The 17280-nt window shown below is 46.7% G+C and overlaps 1 protein-coding gene across 1 annotated transcript in view; it reads right to left on the bottom strand.

Annotated features, from left to right (window-relative positions):
• The window catches only part of DORIP1 (dopamine receptor interacting protein 1), a 41128-nt gene extending 24531 nt beyond the window's left edge, over positions 1 to 16597 (bottom strand). The window contains exon 1 of the mRNA XM_082242491.1: positions 16473 to 16597. The gene's annotated coding sequence lies outside the window, so the exon portion shown is untranslated. The remainder of the gene's footprint in view (positions 1 to 16472) is intronic.
• Positions 16598 to 17280: the final 683 nt, after the last annotated feature.

Below are 17280 nucleotides of genomic sequence, written 5' to 3' on the forward strand. Positions count from 1 at the left end.
TCAGAATCCAGCCAAAATCCTCAGAGTTCGTATAATGTTTTCCACTGAGCAGTAGGGGACTCTGCTCGCAGAAGGAGGTCATCCAAGTAGCCCAGTACCGCAATCCCCTGTTGGCGTAACAAAGCTAGCACTGGGGCTAACACTTCTGTGAAGACCCGAGAAGCAGAGGTGAGACCAAAAGATAACACCACGAACTGATAATGCTCCTCTCCCACGGCAAAGCCGAGGAAGCACTGGTGACTGGCACATATTGGAATGTGAAGGTAAGCATCCTTGATATCGATAGAGGCAAGAAAATCTCCCTGATGCAGGGATGCCACCACTGTGCGAATGGACTCCACCCTGAACTTCTGCACCCGAACAAAGCAGAACCTTGTCGGGGGACAAGAATGAAACTTAATCTTGTAGCCGGACCAAATGACTTTAGGGACCCACTTGTTGTGTACCAGGGAAGTCCATGGGTCCGGAAACGAACAAAGACATCCCCCCACTCCTGAAACGGGTGAGGGTGCACCTTCATGCTGAAGGAACCTTGTCCACATGTCTGGAGAAGCCCGCACTCGGCTTGCCAGACCAGGTTCATTGGATCCTCTGGATCCTCATTGGAGACCCTGAAAGACTCCAAGCCCTTGTCAGTCGACCCTGAGGGATATAAATCCTCCCCCCCGTTAGACCTTTAACCACCTCAATACTGGGCACTTTCACCCCCTTCCTTCCCAGACCAATTTTCAGCTTGCAATGCTCTCACAGGTTAAATGACAATTACTCAGTCATGCTACACTGTACCCAAATGAAATTTTTATCATTTTGTTCACACAAATAGAGCATTCTTATGAAGGTATTTATTCACTGCTGGGTTTTTTTTTTTTGTGATATAAGCGAAAAAAAGAGCAAAAATTAAAAAAAAAAAAAAACAATATTTTCTACTATCTGTTTCAAAAGAAATCCAATAAAATCAAATTTCGTCATGAATTTAGGCCAGAATGTATTCTGCTACATGTCTTTGATTATAAAAAAAATCCTAATAAGTGTAGAATAGGTTTGTGTGAAAGTTATAGTCTACAATAGTTTGGGTAATAAAGATTTTTTTTTTTTTCCCCCTCACAAAATTGTCATATTAAGTCATTTCTTAATATTGGCATAAACTTGTAATTACACCCCAAAATATATACTGCTACTCCTGAGTATGGCAATACCACATGTGTGAGAATTTTCCACAGCCTGGCCACATACAGAGGCCCAACATCCAAGTAGCACTGTCAGGCGTTCTAAAGGCATAAATTACACATTTAATTTCTTGAGTACCTATCACATTTTTGAAGGCCCTGTAACAGATGTTGATCACTTGGATGTGGCAGATGTTCACTGGGATAGATGTGGCAGATCATGGACGGATGTATCAGATGGTGACTGGGACAGATGTGGCAGATCATGGACAGATGTGGCAAATCACGAACAGATGTGGCAGATGATGTGTGGCAGATGATCACGGACAGGTGTGGCAGATGATCACGGACAGGTGTGGCAGATGATCACGGACAGGTGTGGCAGATGATGTGCACCTGATGATCACGGACAGATGCAGCAGATGATCATGGACAGATGTGGCAGATGATTACAGACAGGTGTGGCAGATGATCACTGGCAGATGTGGCAGATGATGTGCGCCAGATTATCATGGACAGATGTGCCAGATAATCACAGACAGGTTATTTTACTGGGACAGATGTGTGACAGGTGTTTTCACTGTGTTGGGGACACTGTGTTAGGGACATTGTTTTGGGGACACTAGCTGGGTGATTAGTGAGTAAAAAGCAGTAAAAGAGTTTAAAACTCACTGATCCCTGGCTGGCAGCACAGATCCTCTCTCCTTCTCCTCACTAAAAGGCTCTGTGTGAAGAGAAGCAGAGCCGATCGCCGTTACAATGGCTGTGTTGACATTACATGATGGCTGTGATTGGATCCAGCTGTCATGTGATGAGGAGGGCCAATCACAGAGCCTTTCTGTCTAGCAGTGTTGCGCAGTGTCCAGGCGACACAGGCACAACGTGATCGCGCAGATGCGCAGGCACGCAGCTGTGCAATATCCCTCCTTCTGAAAGACATTCAAGAATGTCCACTCAGAAGGAGGAAGCTCCCACCCGCCCGTTTATATGCAGTGGCCGGGTGGGAGGAGGTTAATGATGTCATCCAGGGTAGCCCCAAACAGGCGATCCCCTTGAAAGGGGAGATCAGTCAAGGCCTTTTTAGAAGTCTGGTCTGCAGACCAGCATTTGAGCCAAAAGACACGCCAAAGTACCACTGCCGAAACAGAGAGCCAAGCCACTAGGGGAGCCACATCCAAAGAGGCATCACAGATAAACTGCAGCTGGTCCGCCAGCTCAGCAAAGGCAGGGGGGAGCTGTTCTCCCTCCAGGTCACAGCGTAAAAGCTTACCCACTCAGTCAGAGTTTGCAACACCAGGGCCGTGGTGAATACTGGCCTCAGTGCCAAACCAGCCAGAGTGTACATATTGAGGGCCACAGCCTCCGCCTTCCTGTCAGCCGGATCCTTAAAGGCCAGGGACTCTTCAACCGGAATCATGGTTGCCTTGTTCAATCTGGAAACTGGATGGTCCACCACTGGTGGAACAGTCCACTTCTTAAGAAGGGACTCCTCATAGGGGTAACGCCTAGTAAACCGCTTAGAGACCCCAAGAGAACGCTTTGGTTGTCCTCAATCTTCAGCTATAATTCTGTCAAAATAGGCGGGGAAAGGGAACACCTATGCCGCTCTGGATGGCTTGTGAGTGCCAAAGGGAATCTGCGCCTCCGTTGCAGCTGCAGCCTCCATCTTCAAGGTCTCACGCACAGATACAATCAGTGCTTCCTCCAGCACCTTTTCGTGCATGGTTGCAGATGTGAAGGAATCATCCTCACTATCGGAGGATTCTGGGAGCGAGGTCGCAGACCCAACAGGGTGACCCAAATCCACGGCGGCCGAATCAGATTCAGGATCTGATGAGACAGATGAGGCAGGGGAAGTCGGGGGTGCTTTTTGCTAACCCGTCACCCGAAAGCCACCTCCATCCCCAACACAAAGGACTCCAGGACAGCCATCAGTGCATCGATGGATGGTTGGGACCCGGAGGGCCCCGCAGCCTCAGAGAGGGGGTCAGGTGGGGAGATGTGCTCCAAAGACTCACCAGGGGGAGACCACAAAGAGTGTCAACCCCGACCCCCATGGCAGCACCACCCGGTCGCCGGACACAAAGCACCAATCGGTTCTCAGCAGAGAGGGAGAGAACCCCACCAGACTCACCCCCCAGCAGAAGCAGGCACCTGTAGCCACCATGATAATCTGCACTCCAGGAGCGGTAATCAGGAGGTGAAAAGATCCAGGAGTCAGCACCACGGGATGAGGAGGGGCTCCCACCGCCAAAATCGCCACCCACAGGGCTCCACTGTCATGACTTGTCGCTATTTCCAATGGCAAACCACTGCAAAATGGTCGCTGGACTACTCAAACATGGCCGCCATGCATTGACACACACAGGCTACAGCAAAATGGTGGCCCCGCATGGCACCACAAGGCTCCCAGGGACCCAGGAGGGATCCCTAAGCCTCCAGAACAGGCCCAGGCTGGACAGGGGGCCCTGGCAGGAGCCCCCACCAGGTACAACCCCCCCCCACACAGCCGATCATCCGGTCGCACACCCCCCCCAAGCCCTCATCGCAAGCATAGCGCCCTGCCCCCACCCAGGGAGGTGGACCAGACCACCCACACAGCCCCAGCATAAGTGGAGGGGGGGGGGCAGGATGGCGGACAGATGGAAGGGGGTGTCTGACTAGGAAGAGAGGAACCCGGGGGGTCCAACCCTCCCAAGGAGGGGCCCACGTCCACCCCAAAACCCTTCAGGGGGAGAGAGGGGATAGCTACTCACCATACCAGGAACCAGATAGGCACCGCTCCAGACAGAATCCCTCACCATCAAAATGGGGGGCTGTCGGCCAGGAGGAACACTGCGAGACATTTAACTCGCAGGCCAGCCCCTGTCCAGTAGGGCTATATCACGGCCGACCTAGTGCGGAGCTGAGGTCTGCGCGCTCTCGCTGGCCAGACTGGGGTGACCACTGGATCTAGATTATCAAGCTCGTTGCCCAGTCTGGCAGATAATTGTAGATCTCACAGAAAAAAAAAAAAACAGGAGAAAAAAATTTATATCTAAAAGGAAAAAATTTGCCAGGACCAGAGATCCCAGAAAGGAACTAGGTCCTTACTCCTGACTAGGCAGAAAAAACTGAGTACCTATAGCATAGAGAGGGTGTATACCCCCTGGGACTGCCCATTATTTTATCAAATTATTTTTCTGCCAAGTGTCCTACTCCTGTAGGGGGCAGTATAGCCCAATGGTTATGAGGATCAGGAGCTGTGTCTGTCAATGAAGGAAAGAGAAAATCTGGTACAGCTCTGCATAGAAACCAGTCAGCTTCCAGGTTTTATTGCTAAAGCTTAAAGTGGAAGTAAACCCATTGATTAACAGTTTCAAAAAAGCAGTTATATTCCCGGCATGCCGGAAATGCTAGCTGTCACAAGTTGAAGTTAGAAGCACAACGGTTACTATGCACAGCTGCACCAGATTCTGAGAGCTCCAGTTTTAGTAAATCTCCCCCAATGAATACATACAGTGGGTATAGAAAAGAATCCCCCCCTTTAAAATAATGACATTTTGTTGCTTTGCAGCCTGAAATGAAGATAGACACAGTTTATGTTTTATCCAGCTGTACTTAGTGCAACTTATAACATCCAAATGAAAGATACACCACCAACATGTCAGAAAAAAAAGAAAAAATTCAAAAACAAAATCAATGAGTTGGAAAAAGGATAATCCCCCTTATTTTAATATTTTGTTGGACCACATTTTGCTTTAATTACAGCCTTTAGTCTGTTCGGATGTCTCTACTAACTTTGCACATATAAACTTTACAATATTCGCACACTCTTCTATGCAGAACTGCTCAAGTTCAGTTAAATTTGATGGTGACAGTTTGTGGACTGCAGTCTTCAAGTCATTCCACAGATTTTCAGTGGGGTTTAAGTCTGAGCTCTGACTAGGCCAAGCAAGGACATTCACCTTTTTCTCCTTCAACCATTGTGTGTGTGTTTTTTTTTGCTCTGTGCTCTGGGGTCATAGTCATGCTGGAAGGTAAACCTTCTTCCCATTGACACCTTTCTGCCAGAGGGCAGCAGATTTTCCTCAAGAATTTGATGGTATTTTGTCCCATTAATTTTTCTTCTATCCTGACAAGTGCTCCAGTCTCTGCTGCAGAGAAACACCCCCATAACAGGAGGATATTACCCCTCCGTGTAAAGGAATGGTGTTATTTGAAAGGGTGAGCTGTATTGGAGTTCCACTAGACATATTGTTTTGTGTTGAGGCCAAATAATTACATTTATGTCTCATCTGGGCTCAAACTGGGCACTTAAACCCCCTTCCTGCCCAGGCCAATTTTCAGCTTTCAGTGCTGTCACTCTTTTAATGACAATTGTGCGGTCATGCTACACTGTACCCATACACTGTGAAATTTATATCATTTTATTCACACAAATAGAGCTTTCTTTTGGTGGTATTTAATCACTACTGGGGTTTTTATTTTTTGCTAACCAAACATAAAAAGACCAAACATTTTTAAAGAAAAAAAACAAAACAAAACATTTTTCAAAGTTAGTCATAAAAATTTTGCAATTTTTCTCCTTTATTGATGTCCGATGATGAGGCTGCACTGATGGGCTATGATAGGCACTGATAATGCGACACTGACAGGTGGCACTGATAAGGCTGCACTAATAGGCGGCACTGAGGGGCACTAATAGGTGGCAGTGATGATGAGGCACTGATTGGCAGCACTGGTGGACACTGATAGGTGGCACTGGTGGGCACTGCCTAGCAGTACTTATGGGCACCAGTGAGCACTGATGAGGCGGCAGTGACTCTTCATGTGCGGGACCGTTGTCCCATTTACACAAGCCGGTAATCTGCTTTTTTTTTAATAACCAGCTTCTATTTATATCATGTAATCAACTTGACAGCGGATCAGGTGGTAAAGGGCCGAGAGTCTTATGGACAAAGGGGGCGCGCAAGCACGGGAAGATGTACATCCGTCTTTCGGCTATAGCATGGGGGCGAAGAGGTTAAACGCACCTCGAAGATTCTGAGGCCGCATGGAAAAAGGTGTTATGGTCAGATGAGACTAAAATTTAATTATTTGGCCTCAACGCCAAACAACATGTCTAGTGGAAATCCAATACAGCTCACCATCCAAATAACACAATTCCTACAGTACAACATGGGGGTGGTAATACCCTGTTATGGGGGTGGTAATACCCTATTATGGGGGTGTTTCTCTGCAGCAGGGACTGGAGCAGTTTTCAGGATAAAAGGAAAAATGGATGGGGCAAAATATCACCAAATTCGTGCGGAAAATCTGCTGCCAGAAAGTTGTTAAGCAGACATTATTAAATGTTCCTCTGTTTTACCCCTCATTAATTAATCAGCCCTAATGAACTCCTTTATTCTCCCCCATTTAATTAATATTTTCCTGCTGATTTTTTTTGTTTACTTCTATTTTTATAAACTATTAGCCCCCGTTCACACTGGGGCGACCTGTCAGGCGACCTGGTCGCCTGACAGGTCGCCTTCCATAGGGAAGCTGCGGACCCGTTCTAATAGGAGCGACACAAGTCGCTCCGACTTAGAAAAAGGGTCCGGATGTTATGTTATGAAGTCCGTGCCGGCCGCTCCGAGGTCGCGGGGCGAGCAGCGCGCTGCGACCTATGAGGTCGCCCGGCAAAGTAGCGTCGCCCCAGTGTGAACGGGGCCTCAATAATTTAAACTTTTTTTTTTTTTTGTTTGCTTTGTTTGTTGATATTTTTATACCTTTACCATATACTTACATGTTTCACATTAAAAAGCACAACATTTAAAAAAAATAAACGTATTTCATTTGTAAATAACTCTTCAATGCTTTGTACCATTGCTGACAGCTAAAGTATACACAAAACAGTTGTGGTAGGTAATGGTAAATGGTATCGGCCAGTACTAAAAAAAAAAAAAAGTATCAATACTCGTACTCAAAAAAAAAAAAAAAATGGTATGACATGTTGGTGTTGTATCTTTCACTTAGATGTTATAAGTTGCACGGAGTAAAAACGGCTGGATAAAACAAAAACAGAGTCTTTCTTCATTTCAGGCAGCAGAGCAACAAAATGTGATAATTATAAAGGGGTCATTCTTTTCTTTAACCACTGTATTACTTAACTCCTCCTCCTGAGCTGTAGACTACTTAAGCAGTGTAGATTGCAGGTCCTGCCCTCTGTGCACCCATCTGCGGAATAGCCCAAGACGGCCGCCTCTTATGCCTACTTCTTGGCCCGGTCTGGATTTTATGTTTTGCCTGGAGCTCCCATCATTTTCATCCACAACAAGAATTTTCACTTGCAGATTGTAAGCTCTGCAGGCATAAATAGGGCAACATTTCTGTGTTGATATGAAGACCCAGTAAAAAGTGACAGTCCCAATGGGCTTTTAAGCTGGATACACACTATCCAACTTTTGTGGTTAGATTTCCTTCAGATTTACCTTTTCTATGTAGTACAAGGGCCTGCCAGATTGCATACAAATTGAAAGTGTTTAGGTTTGACCTCATATTATATGGTTTTGGTAAATCTAAAGGAAAAAGTCTTCAGAAAATTGTATAGTGTGTATGGCCCATTACACTCTGTGGAATCTCTAAACTCTAATACCAGTACAGCCATACTAATCACAGACCCCTTTATTGTTTTACCTTCTGAACTATCATTTTATTGTAAGTCCACTACAAAATATAACTTTAATTTGATACTGTATAGCCCCCTATGTGACCACTTCCCCCGACCCAATAGTCAAATGACACACTTTACCGTGGACCAGGGATTCCCAAACTATGGCCCTCCAGCTGTTGCAGAACTACAAGTCCCATGAGGCATTGTAAAACTCTGACATTCATAGACATGACTAGGCATGATGGGAATTGTAGTTCCTGAACAGCTGGAGGGCCATAGTTTGAAGACCCCTGCCGTGGACCATCCTGCAGCACTGGGACAAGTCTGACTCTAAAGTGGGGTACACACTATAAGAAAATCGGGCGATCGTCCAATTTTCCTCGTTGTTTCACAGCAAATCGGAAACCGATTAACGAAAATTTGTACGAAAACTCTCATACGACAAAGGCTTTTTTTTTGTTGTTTTTGATTTTGCGCAGTCTTTCTTTTCTGATTTTTCTTGTACAAAATTTGTATGAAAACCGGACACATTAAACCAAAATCTTTCGTTTTTTCCCTATACGAGAAAAGTTTTGGAGTTTGTCCCTTCGAGAATTTTTGTACGAAAATTCAGGATTGGCTGTCAAAAGTTGTGTATACACTATATGAAAATCGTACTAAAATTCTACAAATTTGTTTGCCTGATTCTTATAGTTTATACTAGCCTTTAGTGCTGGTTCACATTTATGTGATCACGGAGATCGCATGTAATTCGGAGTGCACTGCTCCTAAAATTACATGCAATGTCTGTGCGGTGCAAATTCAGCCATACAGTTTGTAAGGCTGAATTCGCACTGCAATCGCACTGAACACGCAAACAACCCTTTTTTGGTCCGCAGCAGAATCGGATCGCATGGTGGTTCACACTAGTGCGATCCGATTCTGTGCGAACTCTCAGATCGCACTTCGATATGCGATCTGATCTGGGGGTGTCGTTAACTTTGAATTGACACCCCCAGCGTATCGCATATGGCAGTGTGAACTGCCTGTGCTGCGGATGCGATGCCCAATACGCTGTATATTCACAGCGTTCCCGCATCGCATAAGTGCCATTCACATTTATGCGATGCGGGAACGCTGCGAATATACTGCGTGTTCCCGCATCCGCAGCACAGGCAGTTCACACTGCCATGTGTGACACGCTGCGCTGGGGATGTCAATTCAAAGTTAACGACACCCCTAGATCATATCGCAGTGCAATCTGACAGTTCGCAAAGGAATCGGATCGCTGGTGTGATCACGGAGATCGCATGTAATTCGGAGTGCACTGCTCCTAAATTACATGCAATCTCATGTGCGGTGCAAATTTCAGCCATACACTTTGTATGGCTAAATTCATGCCGCATCTGCACTAAACTCGCACATGACCCTTTTTTTATCCGCAGTAGAATCGGATCGCACAGTGGTTCACACTATTGCGATCCGATTCTGTGCGAACTTGCAGATCGCACTGTGATATTCGATTGCAACTGGGGGTGTCGTTAACTTTTAATTGACACCTCCTGCGTATCGCATATGGCAGTGTGAACTTCCAGGGGTGCGGATGCGATGCGGGATCACACTGCATATTCGCAGCGTTCCCGCATTGCACAAATGTGAACCGGGACTGAAGTTCTTTTGGCTGGCATGCACGCAGTACTTTTATTTTCAGTGCACACTTCCGATACACCACCACAACACAGTGGTGTGAACGGGCCACACGCGTTTTGTCTTGTCTTACAGTGGCACTTCGTTGGAATAGCCACCCAATGCAGTCCCACTGCACCTGGTGTGAACCTAGCCTAAGATCTGCTGTATTTAAAGAATAGGTCAACCCAACATTTCATATTCCTGATATGTGCCTGCTGTACCATGTACTTGTATAAAAAAAGCATCCTGTTCTCTTTGTATTGCTTCCTTTGTGTGAAATCCTTGGTGTTCCTGCCAGTCCCCTTGCTCTCCTATCATATTATGACCACACTAGACACGGGAGGACAGCACGGTCAGTTATCTAGCTATGATGGGAACTCAGCTTGCTCACCTCCAATGATCAAGCGTTTGCTGACACACCTCTCCCCCTTGCAGAGCCTTTCACTGGGAACACCAGTGTGCTGATTTTTCTCCACCCTCGCCTCTCTATGTAGCTGAGAACAGAGGGAATGTGATCACTTATAAAAAAGGAGATTGTATTTATAATGTTTTTTTTATATCTATCCACAAATATGTTACCTTTCTTTTCTATTTTAAACTATATGGGTTATGAGGGTTTACATATACTTTAAGCATCAGGGAAGCACAGGGGTCATATTAGGGAAGTTTTATATATAACACTTGTAGAGAAAGCCTAAAGCTGGTCACAAAAGATAACGTTTTTGCGTTCTATATTTTTTATATTTAATTAAGCCAGACTTTTCTGGAATTTACTCTAAATGTCTTTGCATGCATTGCGTAATTTTAAAGGCTTGCCTGCTGGGCACTTTTACCCCCTTCCTGCCCAGGCCAATTTTCAGCTTTTAGTGCTGTTGCACTTTGAAAATTGCACGGTCATGCAACATTGTACCCATATGAAATTTTTATTATTTTTTCCACACCAATAGAGCTTTCTTTTGGTGGTGTTTAATCACCACTGCACTGGGTTTTTTTATTTTTTGCTCAAAAAACAAGAAAAGTCTGAATATTTAAAAACAAAAAAAAAAACAAAAAATATTTATAGTTTGTTATAAAATTTTGCAAACTAGTAATTTTTCTACTTCACTGATATGTGCTGATGAGGCTGCACTGATAGCTGGCACTGATGAGGCAGCACTAATGGGCACTGATGAGGCAGCACTGGTGGGCACTGATGAGGAGGTACTGATGAGGCAGCACTGGTAGGCACTGATGAGGCAGCACTGGTGGGCACTGATGAGGCAGCACTGGTGGGCACTGATAGGCGTCACTGATGAGGCAGCACTGGTGGGCACTGATGAGGCAGCACTGGTGGGCACTGATAGGCGTCACTGATGAGGCAGCACTGGTGGGCGCTGATGAGGAGGTACTGATGGGCACTGATAGGTGGCACTGATGAGGCAGCACTGGTGGGCACTGATGAGGCAGCACTGGTGGGCACTGATAGGTGTCACTGATGAGGCAGCACTGGTGGGCACTGATAGGTGTCACTGATGAGGCAGCACTGGTGGGCGCTGATGAGGAGGTACTGATGGGCACTGATAGGTGGCACTGATGAGGAGGTACTGATAAGGCAGCACTGGTGGGCACTGTTGGGACTACACTAATAATAATTACCTGATTATCAGTGCCGATGTCCTGTTAACACAAGCCAGTTATTGGTTCTCTTTCTTCTGACAGCGCGAGGAAAGAAAGGCTAAAAACCAGCTTGTGTTTACTTCCGTGATCAGCTGTCATTAGACACTGATTATCACGTGGTAAAGGGCCGATGTTCCATCCAGTGATGCTCCTATATGCAGTGGCTCTCTCCTCTTCTCCCCACTCTCACAGGCTTTGCTGAGAGGAGCAGGAGCCATTGGCTCCCCTGCAGCCAATCAAATCTTGTGACGAGGGAGTGGGGCCAAGCCTTACTGTCAGACTTGCACTTGGCTTCAGTGGGTGACTTAAAGTGGTTGTAAAGGTTGAAGGTTTTTTTTTACATTTATGCATTCTAGTTAAAAAAAAAAGCTTGTGGGCTGCTCCCCCCACAACTCCTCTAATACTCACCTGAGCCCCATCTCGATCCAGCGATGTGCACAAGAGCCTCGGCTGTCCCAGGTCTCCCTCTCCTTATTAGCTGAGACATTGGCTCACACTGCTGTCTATCACAGCCAGTGAGGAGAGAGCAGGTATGGGCTGGGCCGCGGCTCTATCTGTCTTATAGAGCAGGGCTCAGGAGCGAGCACACACCAGTGCCCCCTGTGGCAAGTGGCTTGCTATTGGGGGCACTGGTGAAGTGGGAAGAGCTAGGAGCGCTGGCAGGAGACCCGAGAAGAGGAGGATCGGGGCTACTCTGTGCAAAACCATTACACAGAGCAGGTAAGTATAACAGGTTTGTTATTTTTTATATATATATATATATATATATATATATATATAAAAATGAAATAACAAACATGTCATAGTTACCTGCTCTGTGCAGTGTTTTTTGCACAGAGCAGCCCCGATCCTCCTCTTCTCGGGTCCCCTGACGGTGCTTTGGGCCCCTCCCCTTGCCTAATTCCCCCATAGCAAAATGCTTGTTATAGGGGCGCTCATGTGTGCTCGCTCCTGAGCTGGCTCTCTGTGTCCCATAAGGCACAAAGAGTGCTGCTCAGCCTCGCCCATCCCCCCCTCACTGGTTGTAATTGGCTCCTGCATCTCAGCCAATGAGGAGTGAGAGACTTGGGAGAGCCTCGGCTCCTGTGCACATTGCTGGATGGAGATTGGGCTTAGGTATGTATTAGGGGGGATGAGCGGGGGAGCTGCACACTGAAGGTTTTTTGCCTTTACAACAACTTTAACCACTTCAATACCAGCTTGTTTCTTCATTTCCAAATATATTTAAGCCATAAATAGCGCAGATCACCTTGGGGTGTCTCATTTCCAAAAAGGGGTCATTTTTAAGTGTTTATACTGGCACAGCATTTTTTTTATACGTTTTAAAAACAAACAGGGAACACTTTTTTTTTCACAATTTTTGGGCCTTTGTTTTTTGTAATAGTAAAAAATAAAAGAACCAAGTGGTTTTTAAATGACACAAAAAGAGAGATCTATCTAAAAAAAAAAATGATATAAATATAATTTGGATACAGAGTTGCATGACTGTGTACTTGCCAGTCAAACTATCAACACTAAAAAGTGAAGAAAATGACCTGGACAGGAAGGGGGTAACATGCTTGTATTGGGGTGCTTAAAAACACCCGCTGTGTGTTTACATTGAAGGGTTAGCAGGCTGTCCAAAATTCTGCTACCATAGAATGTAATGAGAAAGGCGCTGGGATTCCAAAATCAATGCTGAGTATTTTGAAGACCAATTCCATCCAAATGCCTATAGCTACGGAGGTGAATGAGAGGTTGTTTTAAAGTGCTTTTACTACTTTTGATTAGAATATGTAAACATTCAGTTTAGTGCGCATAGTCTGAGCACGGGTATTACCATCTCTGTCCCCATTATAATGTTTTGTATTTTCCTGTCCAGGAGACATTTTTTTTTGTATATTGTTTTTTTATTTTTATGCACAACACTGGGGTGACATAACCAACATGCTGGGGAGCATTTCTGGAGGCGGTGACAGGTAGGTATAAGCCATAACAGGGTGTAATACGCTGTATAGAGGGAAGTAGGAAAGTAAATAGACCTGGGGTCAAGTGACCGGTAATCAGGGGTGATAGTGATATGGGGACCAGTTGACAAATAAACAGGGAATGATAAGATAATTGGGAGGCACCAGTTAACAAGTAGCAAGGGGGAAAAAAACTCTATAGGGGGATAAGAGAAGAGGGAAATGTTGTAAAGGCGGCAGTTTTTTTTCATGGGGGAGGGAGGGGGGGTGATAAACTGTATGAGAGGATAATGTAAACAGAAGAAGGGTGATAACCTGTCTATGGGCTTAAAAGACGGCAAAAAGAAAACAGGGATGAGAAGCTGCATATGAAGGGTCAGCTGATGTGTAAACAAGGTGTGAGCGGTTCTATAGGCAAAAATAGGTAGGTGAACAGAAGAGGGTTAATAGGCTTTATCGGGGGAGGGGGGTTAAAACAAAAGAGGGGTTATAATCCATATGGGGGAAGAGTCTTGTAAACAGGAGGGGGTGATAAACTGAATTTGAGGATGATATAAACAAAGTGGGAGTGGTAATTTGCATGAGGGTATGTAAACAAAGTGGAGAAAAACGTTGTATGGTCAGGTATGTAAACAATGGGGGGGGGGATAAGTTGTTTTGGTTGGGGGTATGTAAACAAAGTGGGGGTGATATGCTGTATAAGGGGTATGTAAACAAAGTGGGGGTGATATGCTGTATAAGGGGTATGTAAACAAAGTGGGGGTGATATGCTGTATAAGGGGTATGTAAACAAAGTGGGGGTGATATGCTGTATAAGGGGTATGTAAACAAAGTGGGGTGATAAGATGTATAGGGGAGGGGGAATGTAAATAAAGGGGGTGATAAGCTGTAAGTGGGTGGGTATGTAAACAAAGTGGTGGTAACAAGCTTTATGGGGGACTATGTAAATAGGAGAGGCGATAAGCTGTGGGAGGGTATGTATACAAAGTGGGGAGATAGGCTGCATGGGGGGTACGTAAACAGAGTAGGGGTGATAAGCTGTAGATGGGGATGGTAAGTTGTATAGGAGGTGTATGTAAACAAAGTGGGGGTGATAGGTTATAAGGAAGGGGGTGTGTGTAAACAAAGTGGGGGTAATAAGCTGTGTGAGAAAGAGGTTTGTAAACAAAGCGGATGTCAAACTGTAGGTGGGGGGGGGGGGTATGTAAACAAAACAGGGGGGAAAATCTGTATAGGAGGAGCTATGCAAATAGAAGAGGTGATAAGCTGTGTGTGTGTGGGGGATGTAAATAAAGTGGGGAGATAGGCTGATAGGCTACATGGGGAGTATGTAAACAAAGTGGGTGTCATAAGCTGTAGGTGGGGGTGTCTAGACAAAGTGGGGGTGATAAGCTGTATAGGGGAGGAGGGATATGTAAATGGAGGGGGTGATAAGCTGTGGGGGGAAGGTATGTAAACAAAGTGGGGTCATAAGATGTATAGGGGAGGCAGGTATGTAAATAGAGGGGGGTGATAAGCTGTAGGGGGAAAGTATTTTATACAAAGTGGGGTGATAAGATGTATAGGGGAGGGGGAATGTAAATAAAGGGGGTGATAATCTGTAAGTGGGTGGGTATGTAAACAAAGTGGTGGTAACAAGCTTTATGGGGGACTATGTAAATAGGAGAGGCGATAAGCTGTGGGAGGGTATGTAAACAAAGTGGGGAGATAGGCTGCATGGGGATAACGTAAACAGAGTAGGGGTGATAAGCTGTAGATGGGGATGGTAAGTTGTATAGGAGGTGTATGTAAACAAAGTGGGGGTGATAGGTTATAAGGAAGGGGGGGTAAGTAAACAAAGTGGGGGTAATAAGCTGTTTGAGAAAGAGGTTTGTAAACAAAGCGGATGTCAAACTGTAGGTGGGGGGGGGGGTATGTAAACAAAACAGGGGGGAAAATCTGTATAGGAGGAGCTATGCAAATAGAAGAGGTGATAAGCTGTGTGTGTGTGGGGGATGTAAATAAAGTGGGGAGATAGGCTGATAGGCTACATGGGGAGTATGTAAACAAAGTGGGTGTCATAAGCTGTAGGTGGGGGTGTCTAGACAAAGTGGGGGTGATAAGCTGTATAGGGGAGGAGGGATATGTAAATGGAGGGGGTGATAAGCTGTGGGGGGAAGGTATGTAAACAAAGTGGGGTCATAAGATGTATAGGGGAGGCAGGTATGTAAATAGAGGGGGATGATAAGCTGTAGGGGGGAGGGTATTTTATACAAAGTGGGGTGATAAGATGTATAGGGGAGGGGGTATGTAAATAGAGGGGGGTGATAAGCTGTAGGGGGGTATGTAAAGAAAGTGGGGGTGATAAGATATAAAGGGGAGGGGGTACGTAAATAGAGGGGGGTGATAAGCTGTAGGGGGGAGGGTATGTAAACAAAGTGGGGGTGATATGTATAGGGGGTATGTAAAAGAGGGGGGTGATAAGCTGTAGGGGGGAGGGTATGTAAACAAAGTGGGGGTGATAAGATATAAAGGGGAGGGGGTATGTAAATAGAGGGGGGTGATAAGCTGTAGGGGGGGGGTATGTAAACAAAGTGGGGGTGATAAGATGTATAGGGGGGTATGTAAAAAAGGGGGGTGATAAGCTGTAGGGGGGTATGTAAAGAAAGTGGGGGTGATAAGATATAAAGGGGAGGGGGTACGTAAATAGAGGGGGTGATAAGCTGTAGGGGGGAGGGTATGTAAACAAAGTGGGGGTGATATGTATAGGGGGTATGTAAAAGAGGGGGTGATAAGCTGTAGGGGGGTATGTAAACAAAGTGGGGGTGATAATATGTAAAGGGGCGGGGGTATGTAAACAAAGTGGGGGTGATAAGATGTATAGGGGGGGTATGTAAACAAAGTGGGGGTGATAAGATGTATAGGGGGGTATGTAAAAAAGGGGGGTGATAAGCTGTAGGGGGGTATGTAAACAAAGTGGGGTTATAAGATGTATTGGGGAGAGTGTATGTAAATAGAGGGGGTGATAACCTGTAGGGGGAGGGGGTATGATGTATAGGGGTGGGGTATGTAAACAAAGTGGGGTGATAAGATGTATAGGGGAGGGATATGTAAATAGAGGGGGTGATAAGCTGTGGGGGGTATGGTGTATAGGGGGGGGGGGTATGTAAACAGAAGAGGTGACGTAATGTACACAAAGGGAGTGTAATAAGCAGCATGGGGGGGGGGGGGTCATGCACACAGAAGGGGTGGAGCTTTATCTGATAGGTGGGGGTCATGTCAGTCAGGAGAACACGAAACTGTTGATGCTGGGGTCACACGTAGCAGCCATTGGCTCAGCGTCCAGCCAATAGTATTGAGGGAAAGCCCCCAGGACACTGCGGCCCGGGTCCCGCACTCACGTTAACCCCCCGAGCATCTCACCCGCTGCAGTGGAGCGCGCTCAGCCCAGAAGAACGCCCGCAGGGCCCCGAGGGGCGGCTCCGGCACCCTCCAACATGAACTCCACTCCGTCCACGTCCGCCTCCTAACGTGCATAAACAAGCGCGACGTCAGCGCGCCCCATGCGTGCATCCCATGTGCGCGCACTCGCTTGCAACGTCAGACGTAACGTGCGCGGGTGCGCTGGGCGGAGTAGCCCTGTGGTGTTGGCGCGTGCAATACGGACGGTGTTTGCCGCGGAGAAGCCCGGGCTGCGAGGATAGACGGTGTGACGGAGGAGAGGCGCTCTGCTGCCGGTAGGTAGGTCGGTGGGCCGGGGCTCGGAGTTGAGGCCTCATACAAAGGTTGTATGGAGAGACGTGTTGTATCGGGACAGCCTGAGGGCCCCGCACGGGGGTGATAGTGCGGCCTACCTCCCCCTCTACCTCACATAGAATATTCTACTCTTATCGGAGCTCAGCCTGATCATTGATTACAGGGGGTGTGCGGTCACGTGCTCCATTATAGATCGTGTGCGAATTGGCGGCAGAGGTGGGGGGATTAGGGGCGGTATGGGGGTGTGTCTAGGTAGATGGGGGATTGGCAGCAGGGCGGGGGGGTGTGTGGGGGCTGGTCTGTGCGGGATTGCATGGGTGTCTAGAGGGGTGAGGGGGGGGGGGGCGGTGTGTATAGGTAGTTGGGTTGGGGGGGGGGATTGGGAGCAGAGGGGGGGGGGGCGTTGTGGGATTGTGTCTAGGTAGATGCGGGGGGATTGGGGGTGTCTAGGTAGATGCGGGGGGATTGGGGTTGG

The sequence above is a fragment of the Pelophylax lessonae genome, assembly GCF_965119305.1.
Source record: "Pelophylax lessonae genome assembly, chromosome: 13".
Taxonomy (NCBI): Eukaryota; Metazoa; Chordata; class Amphibia; order Anura; family Ranidae; genus Pelophylax; species Pelophylax lessonae.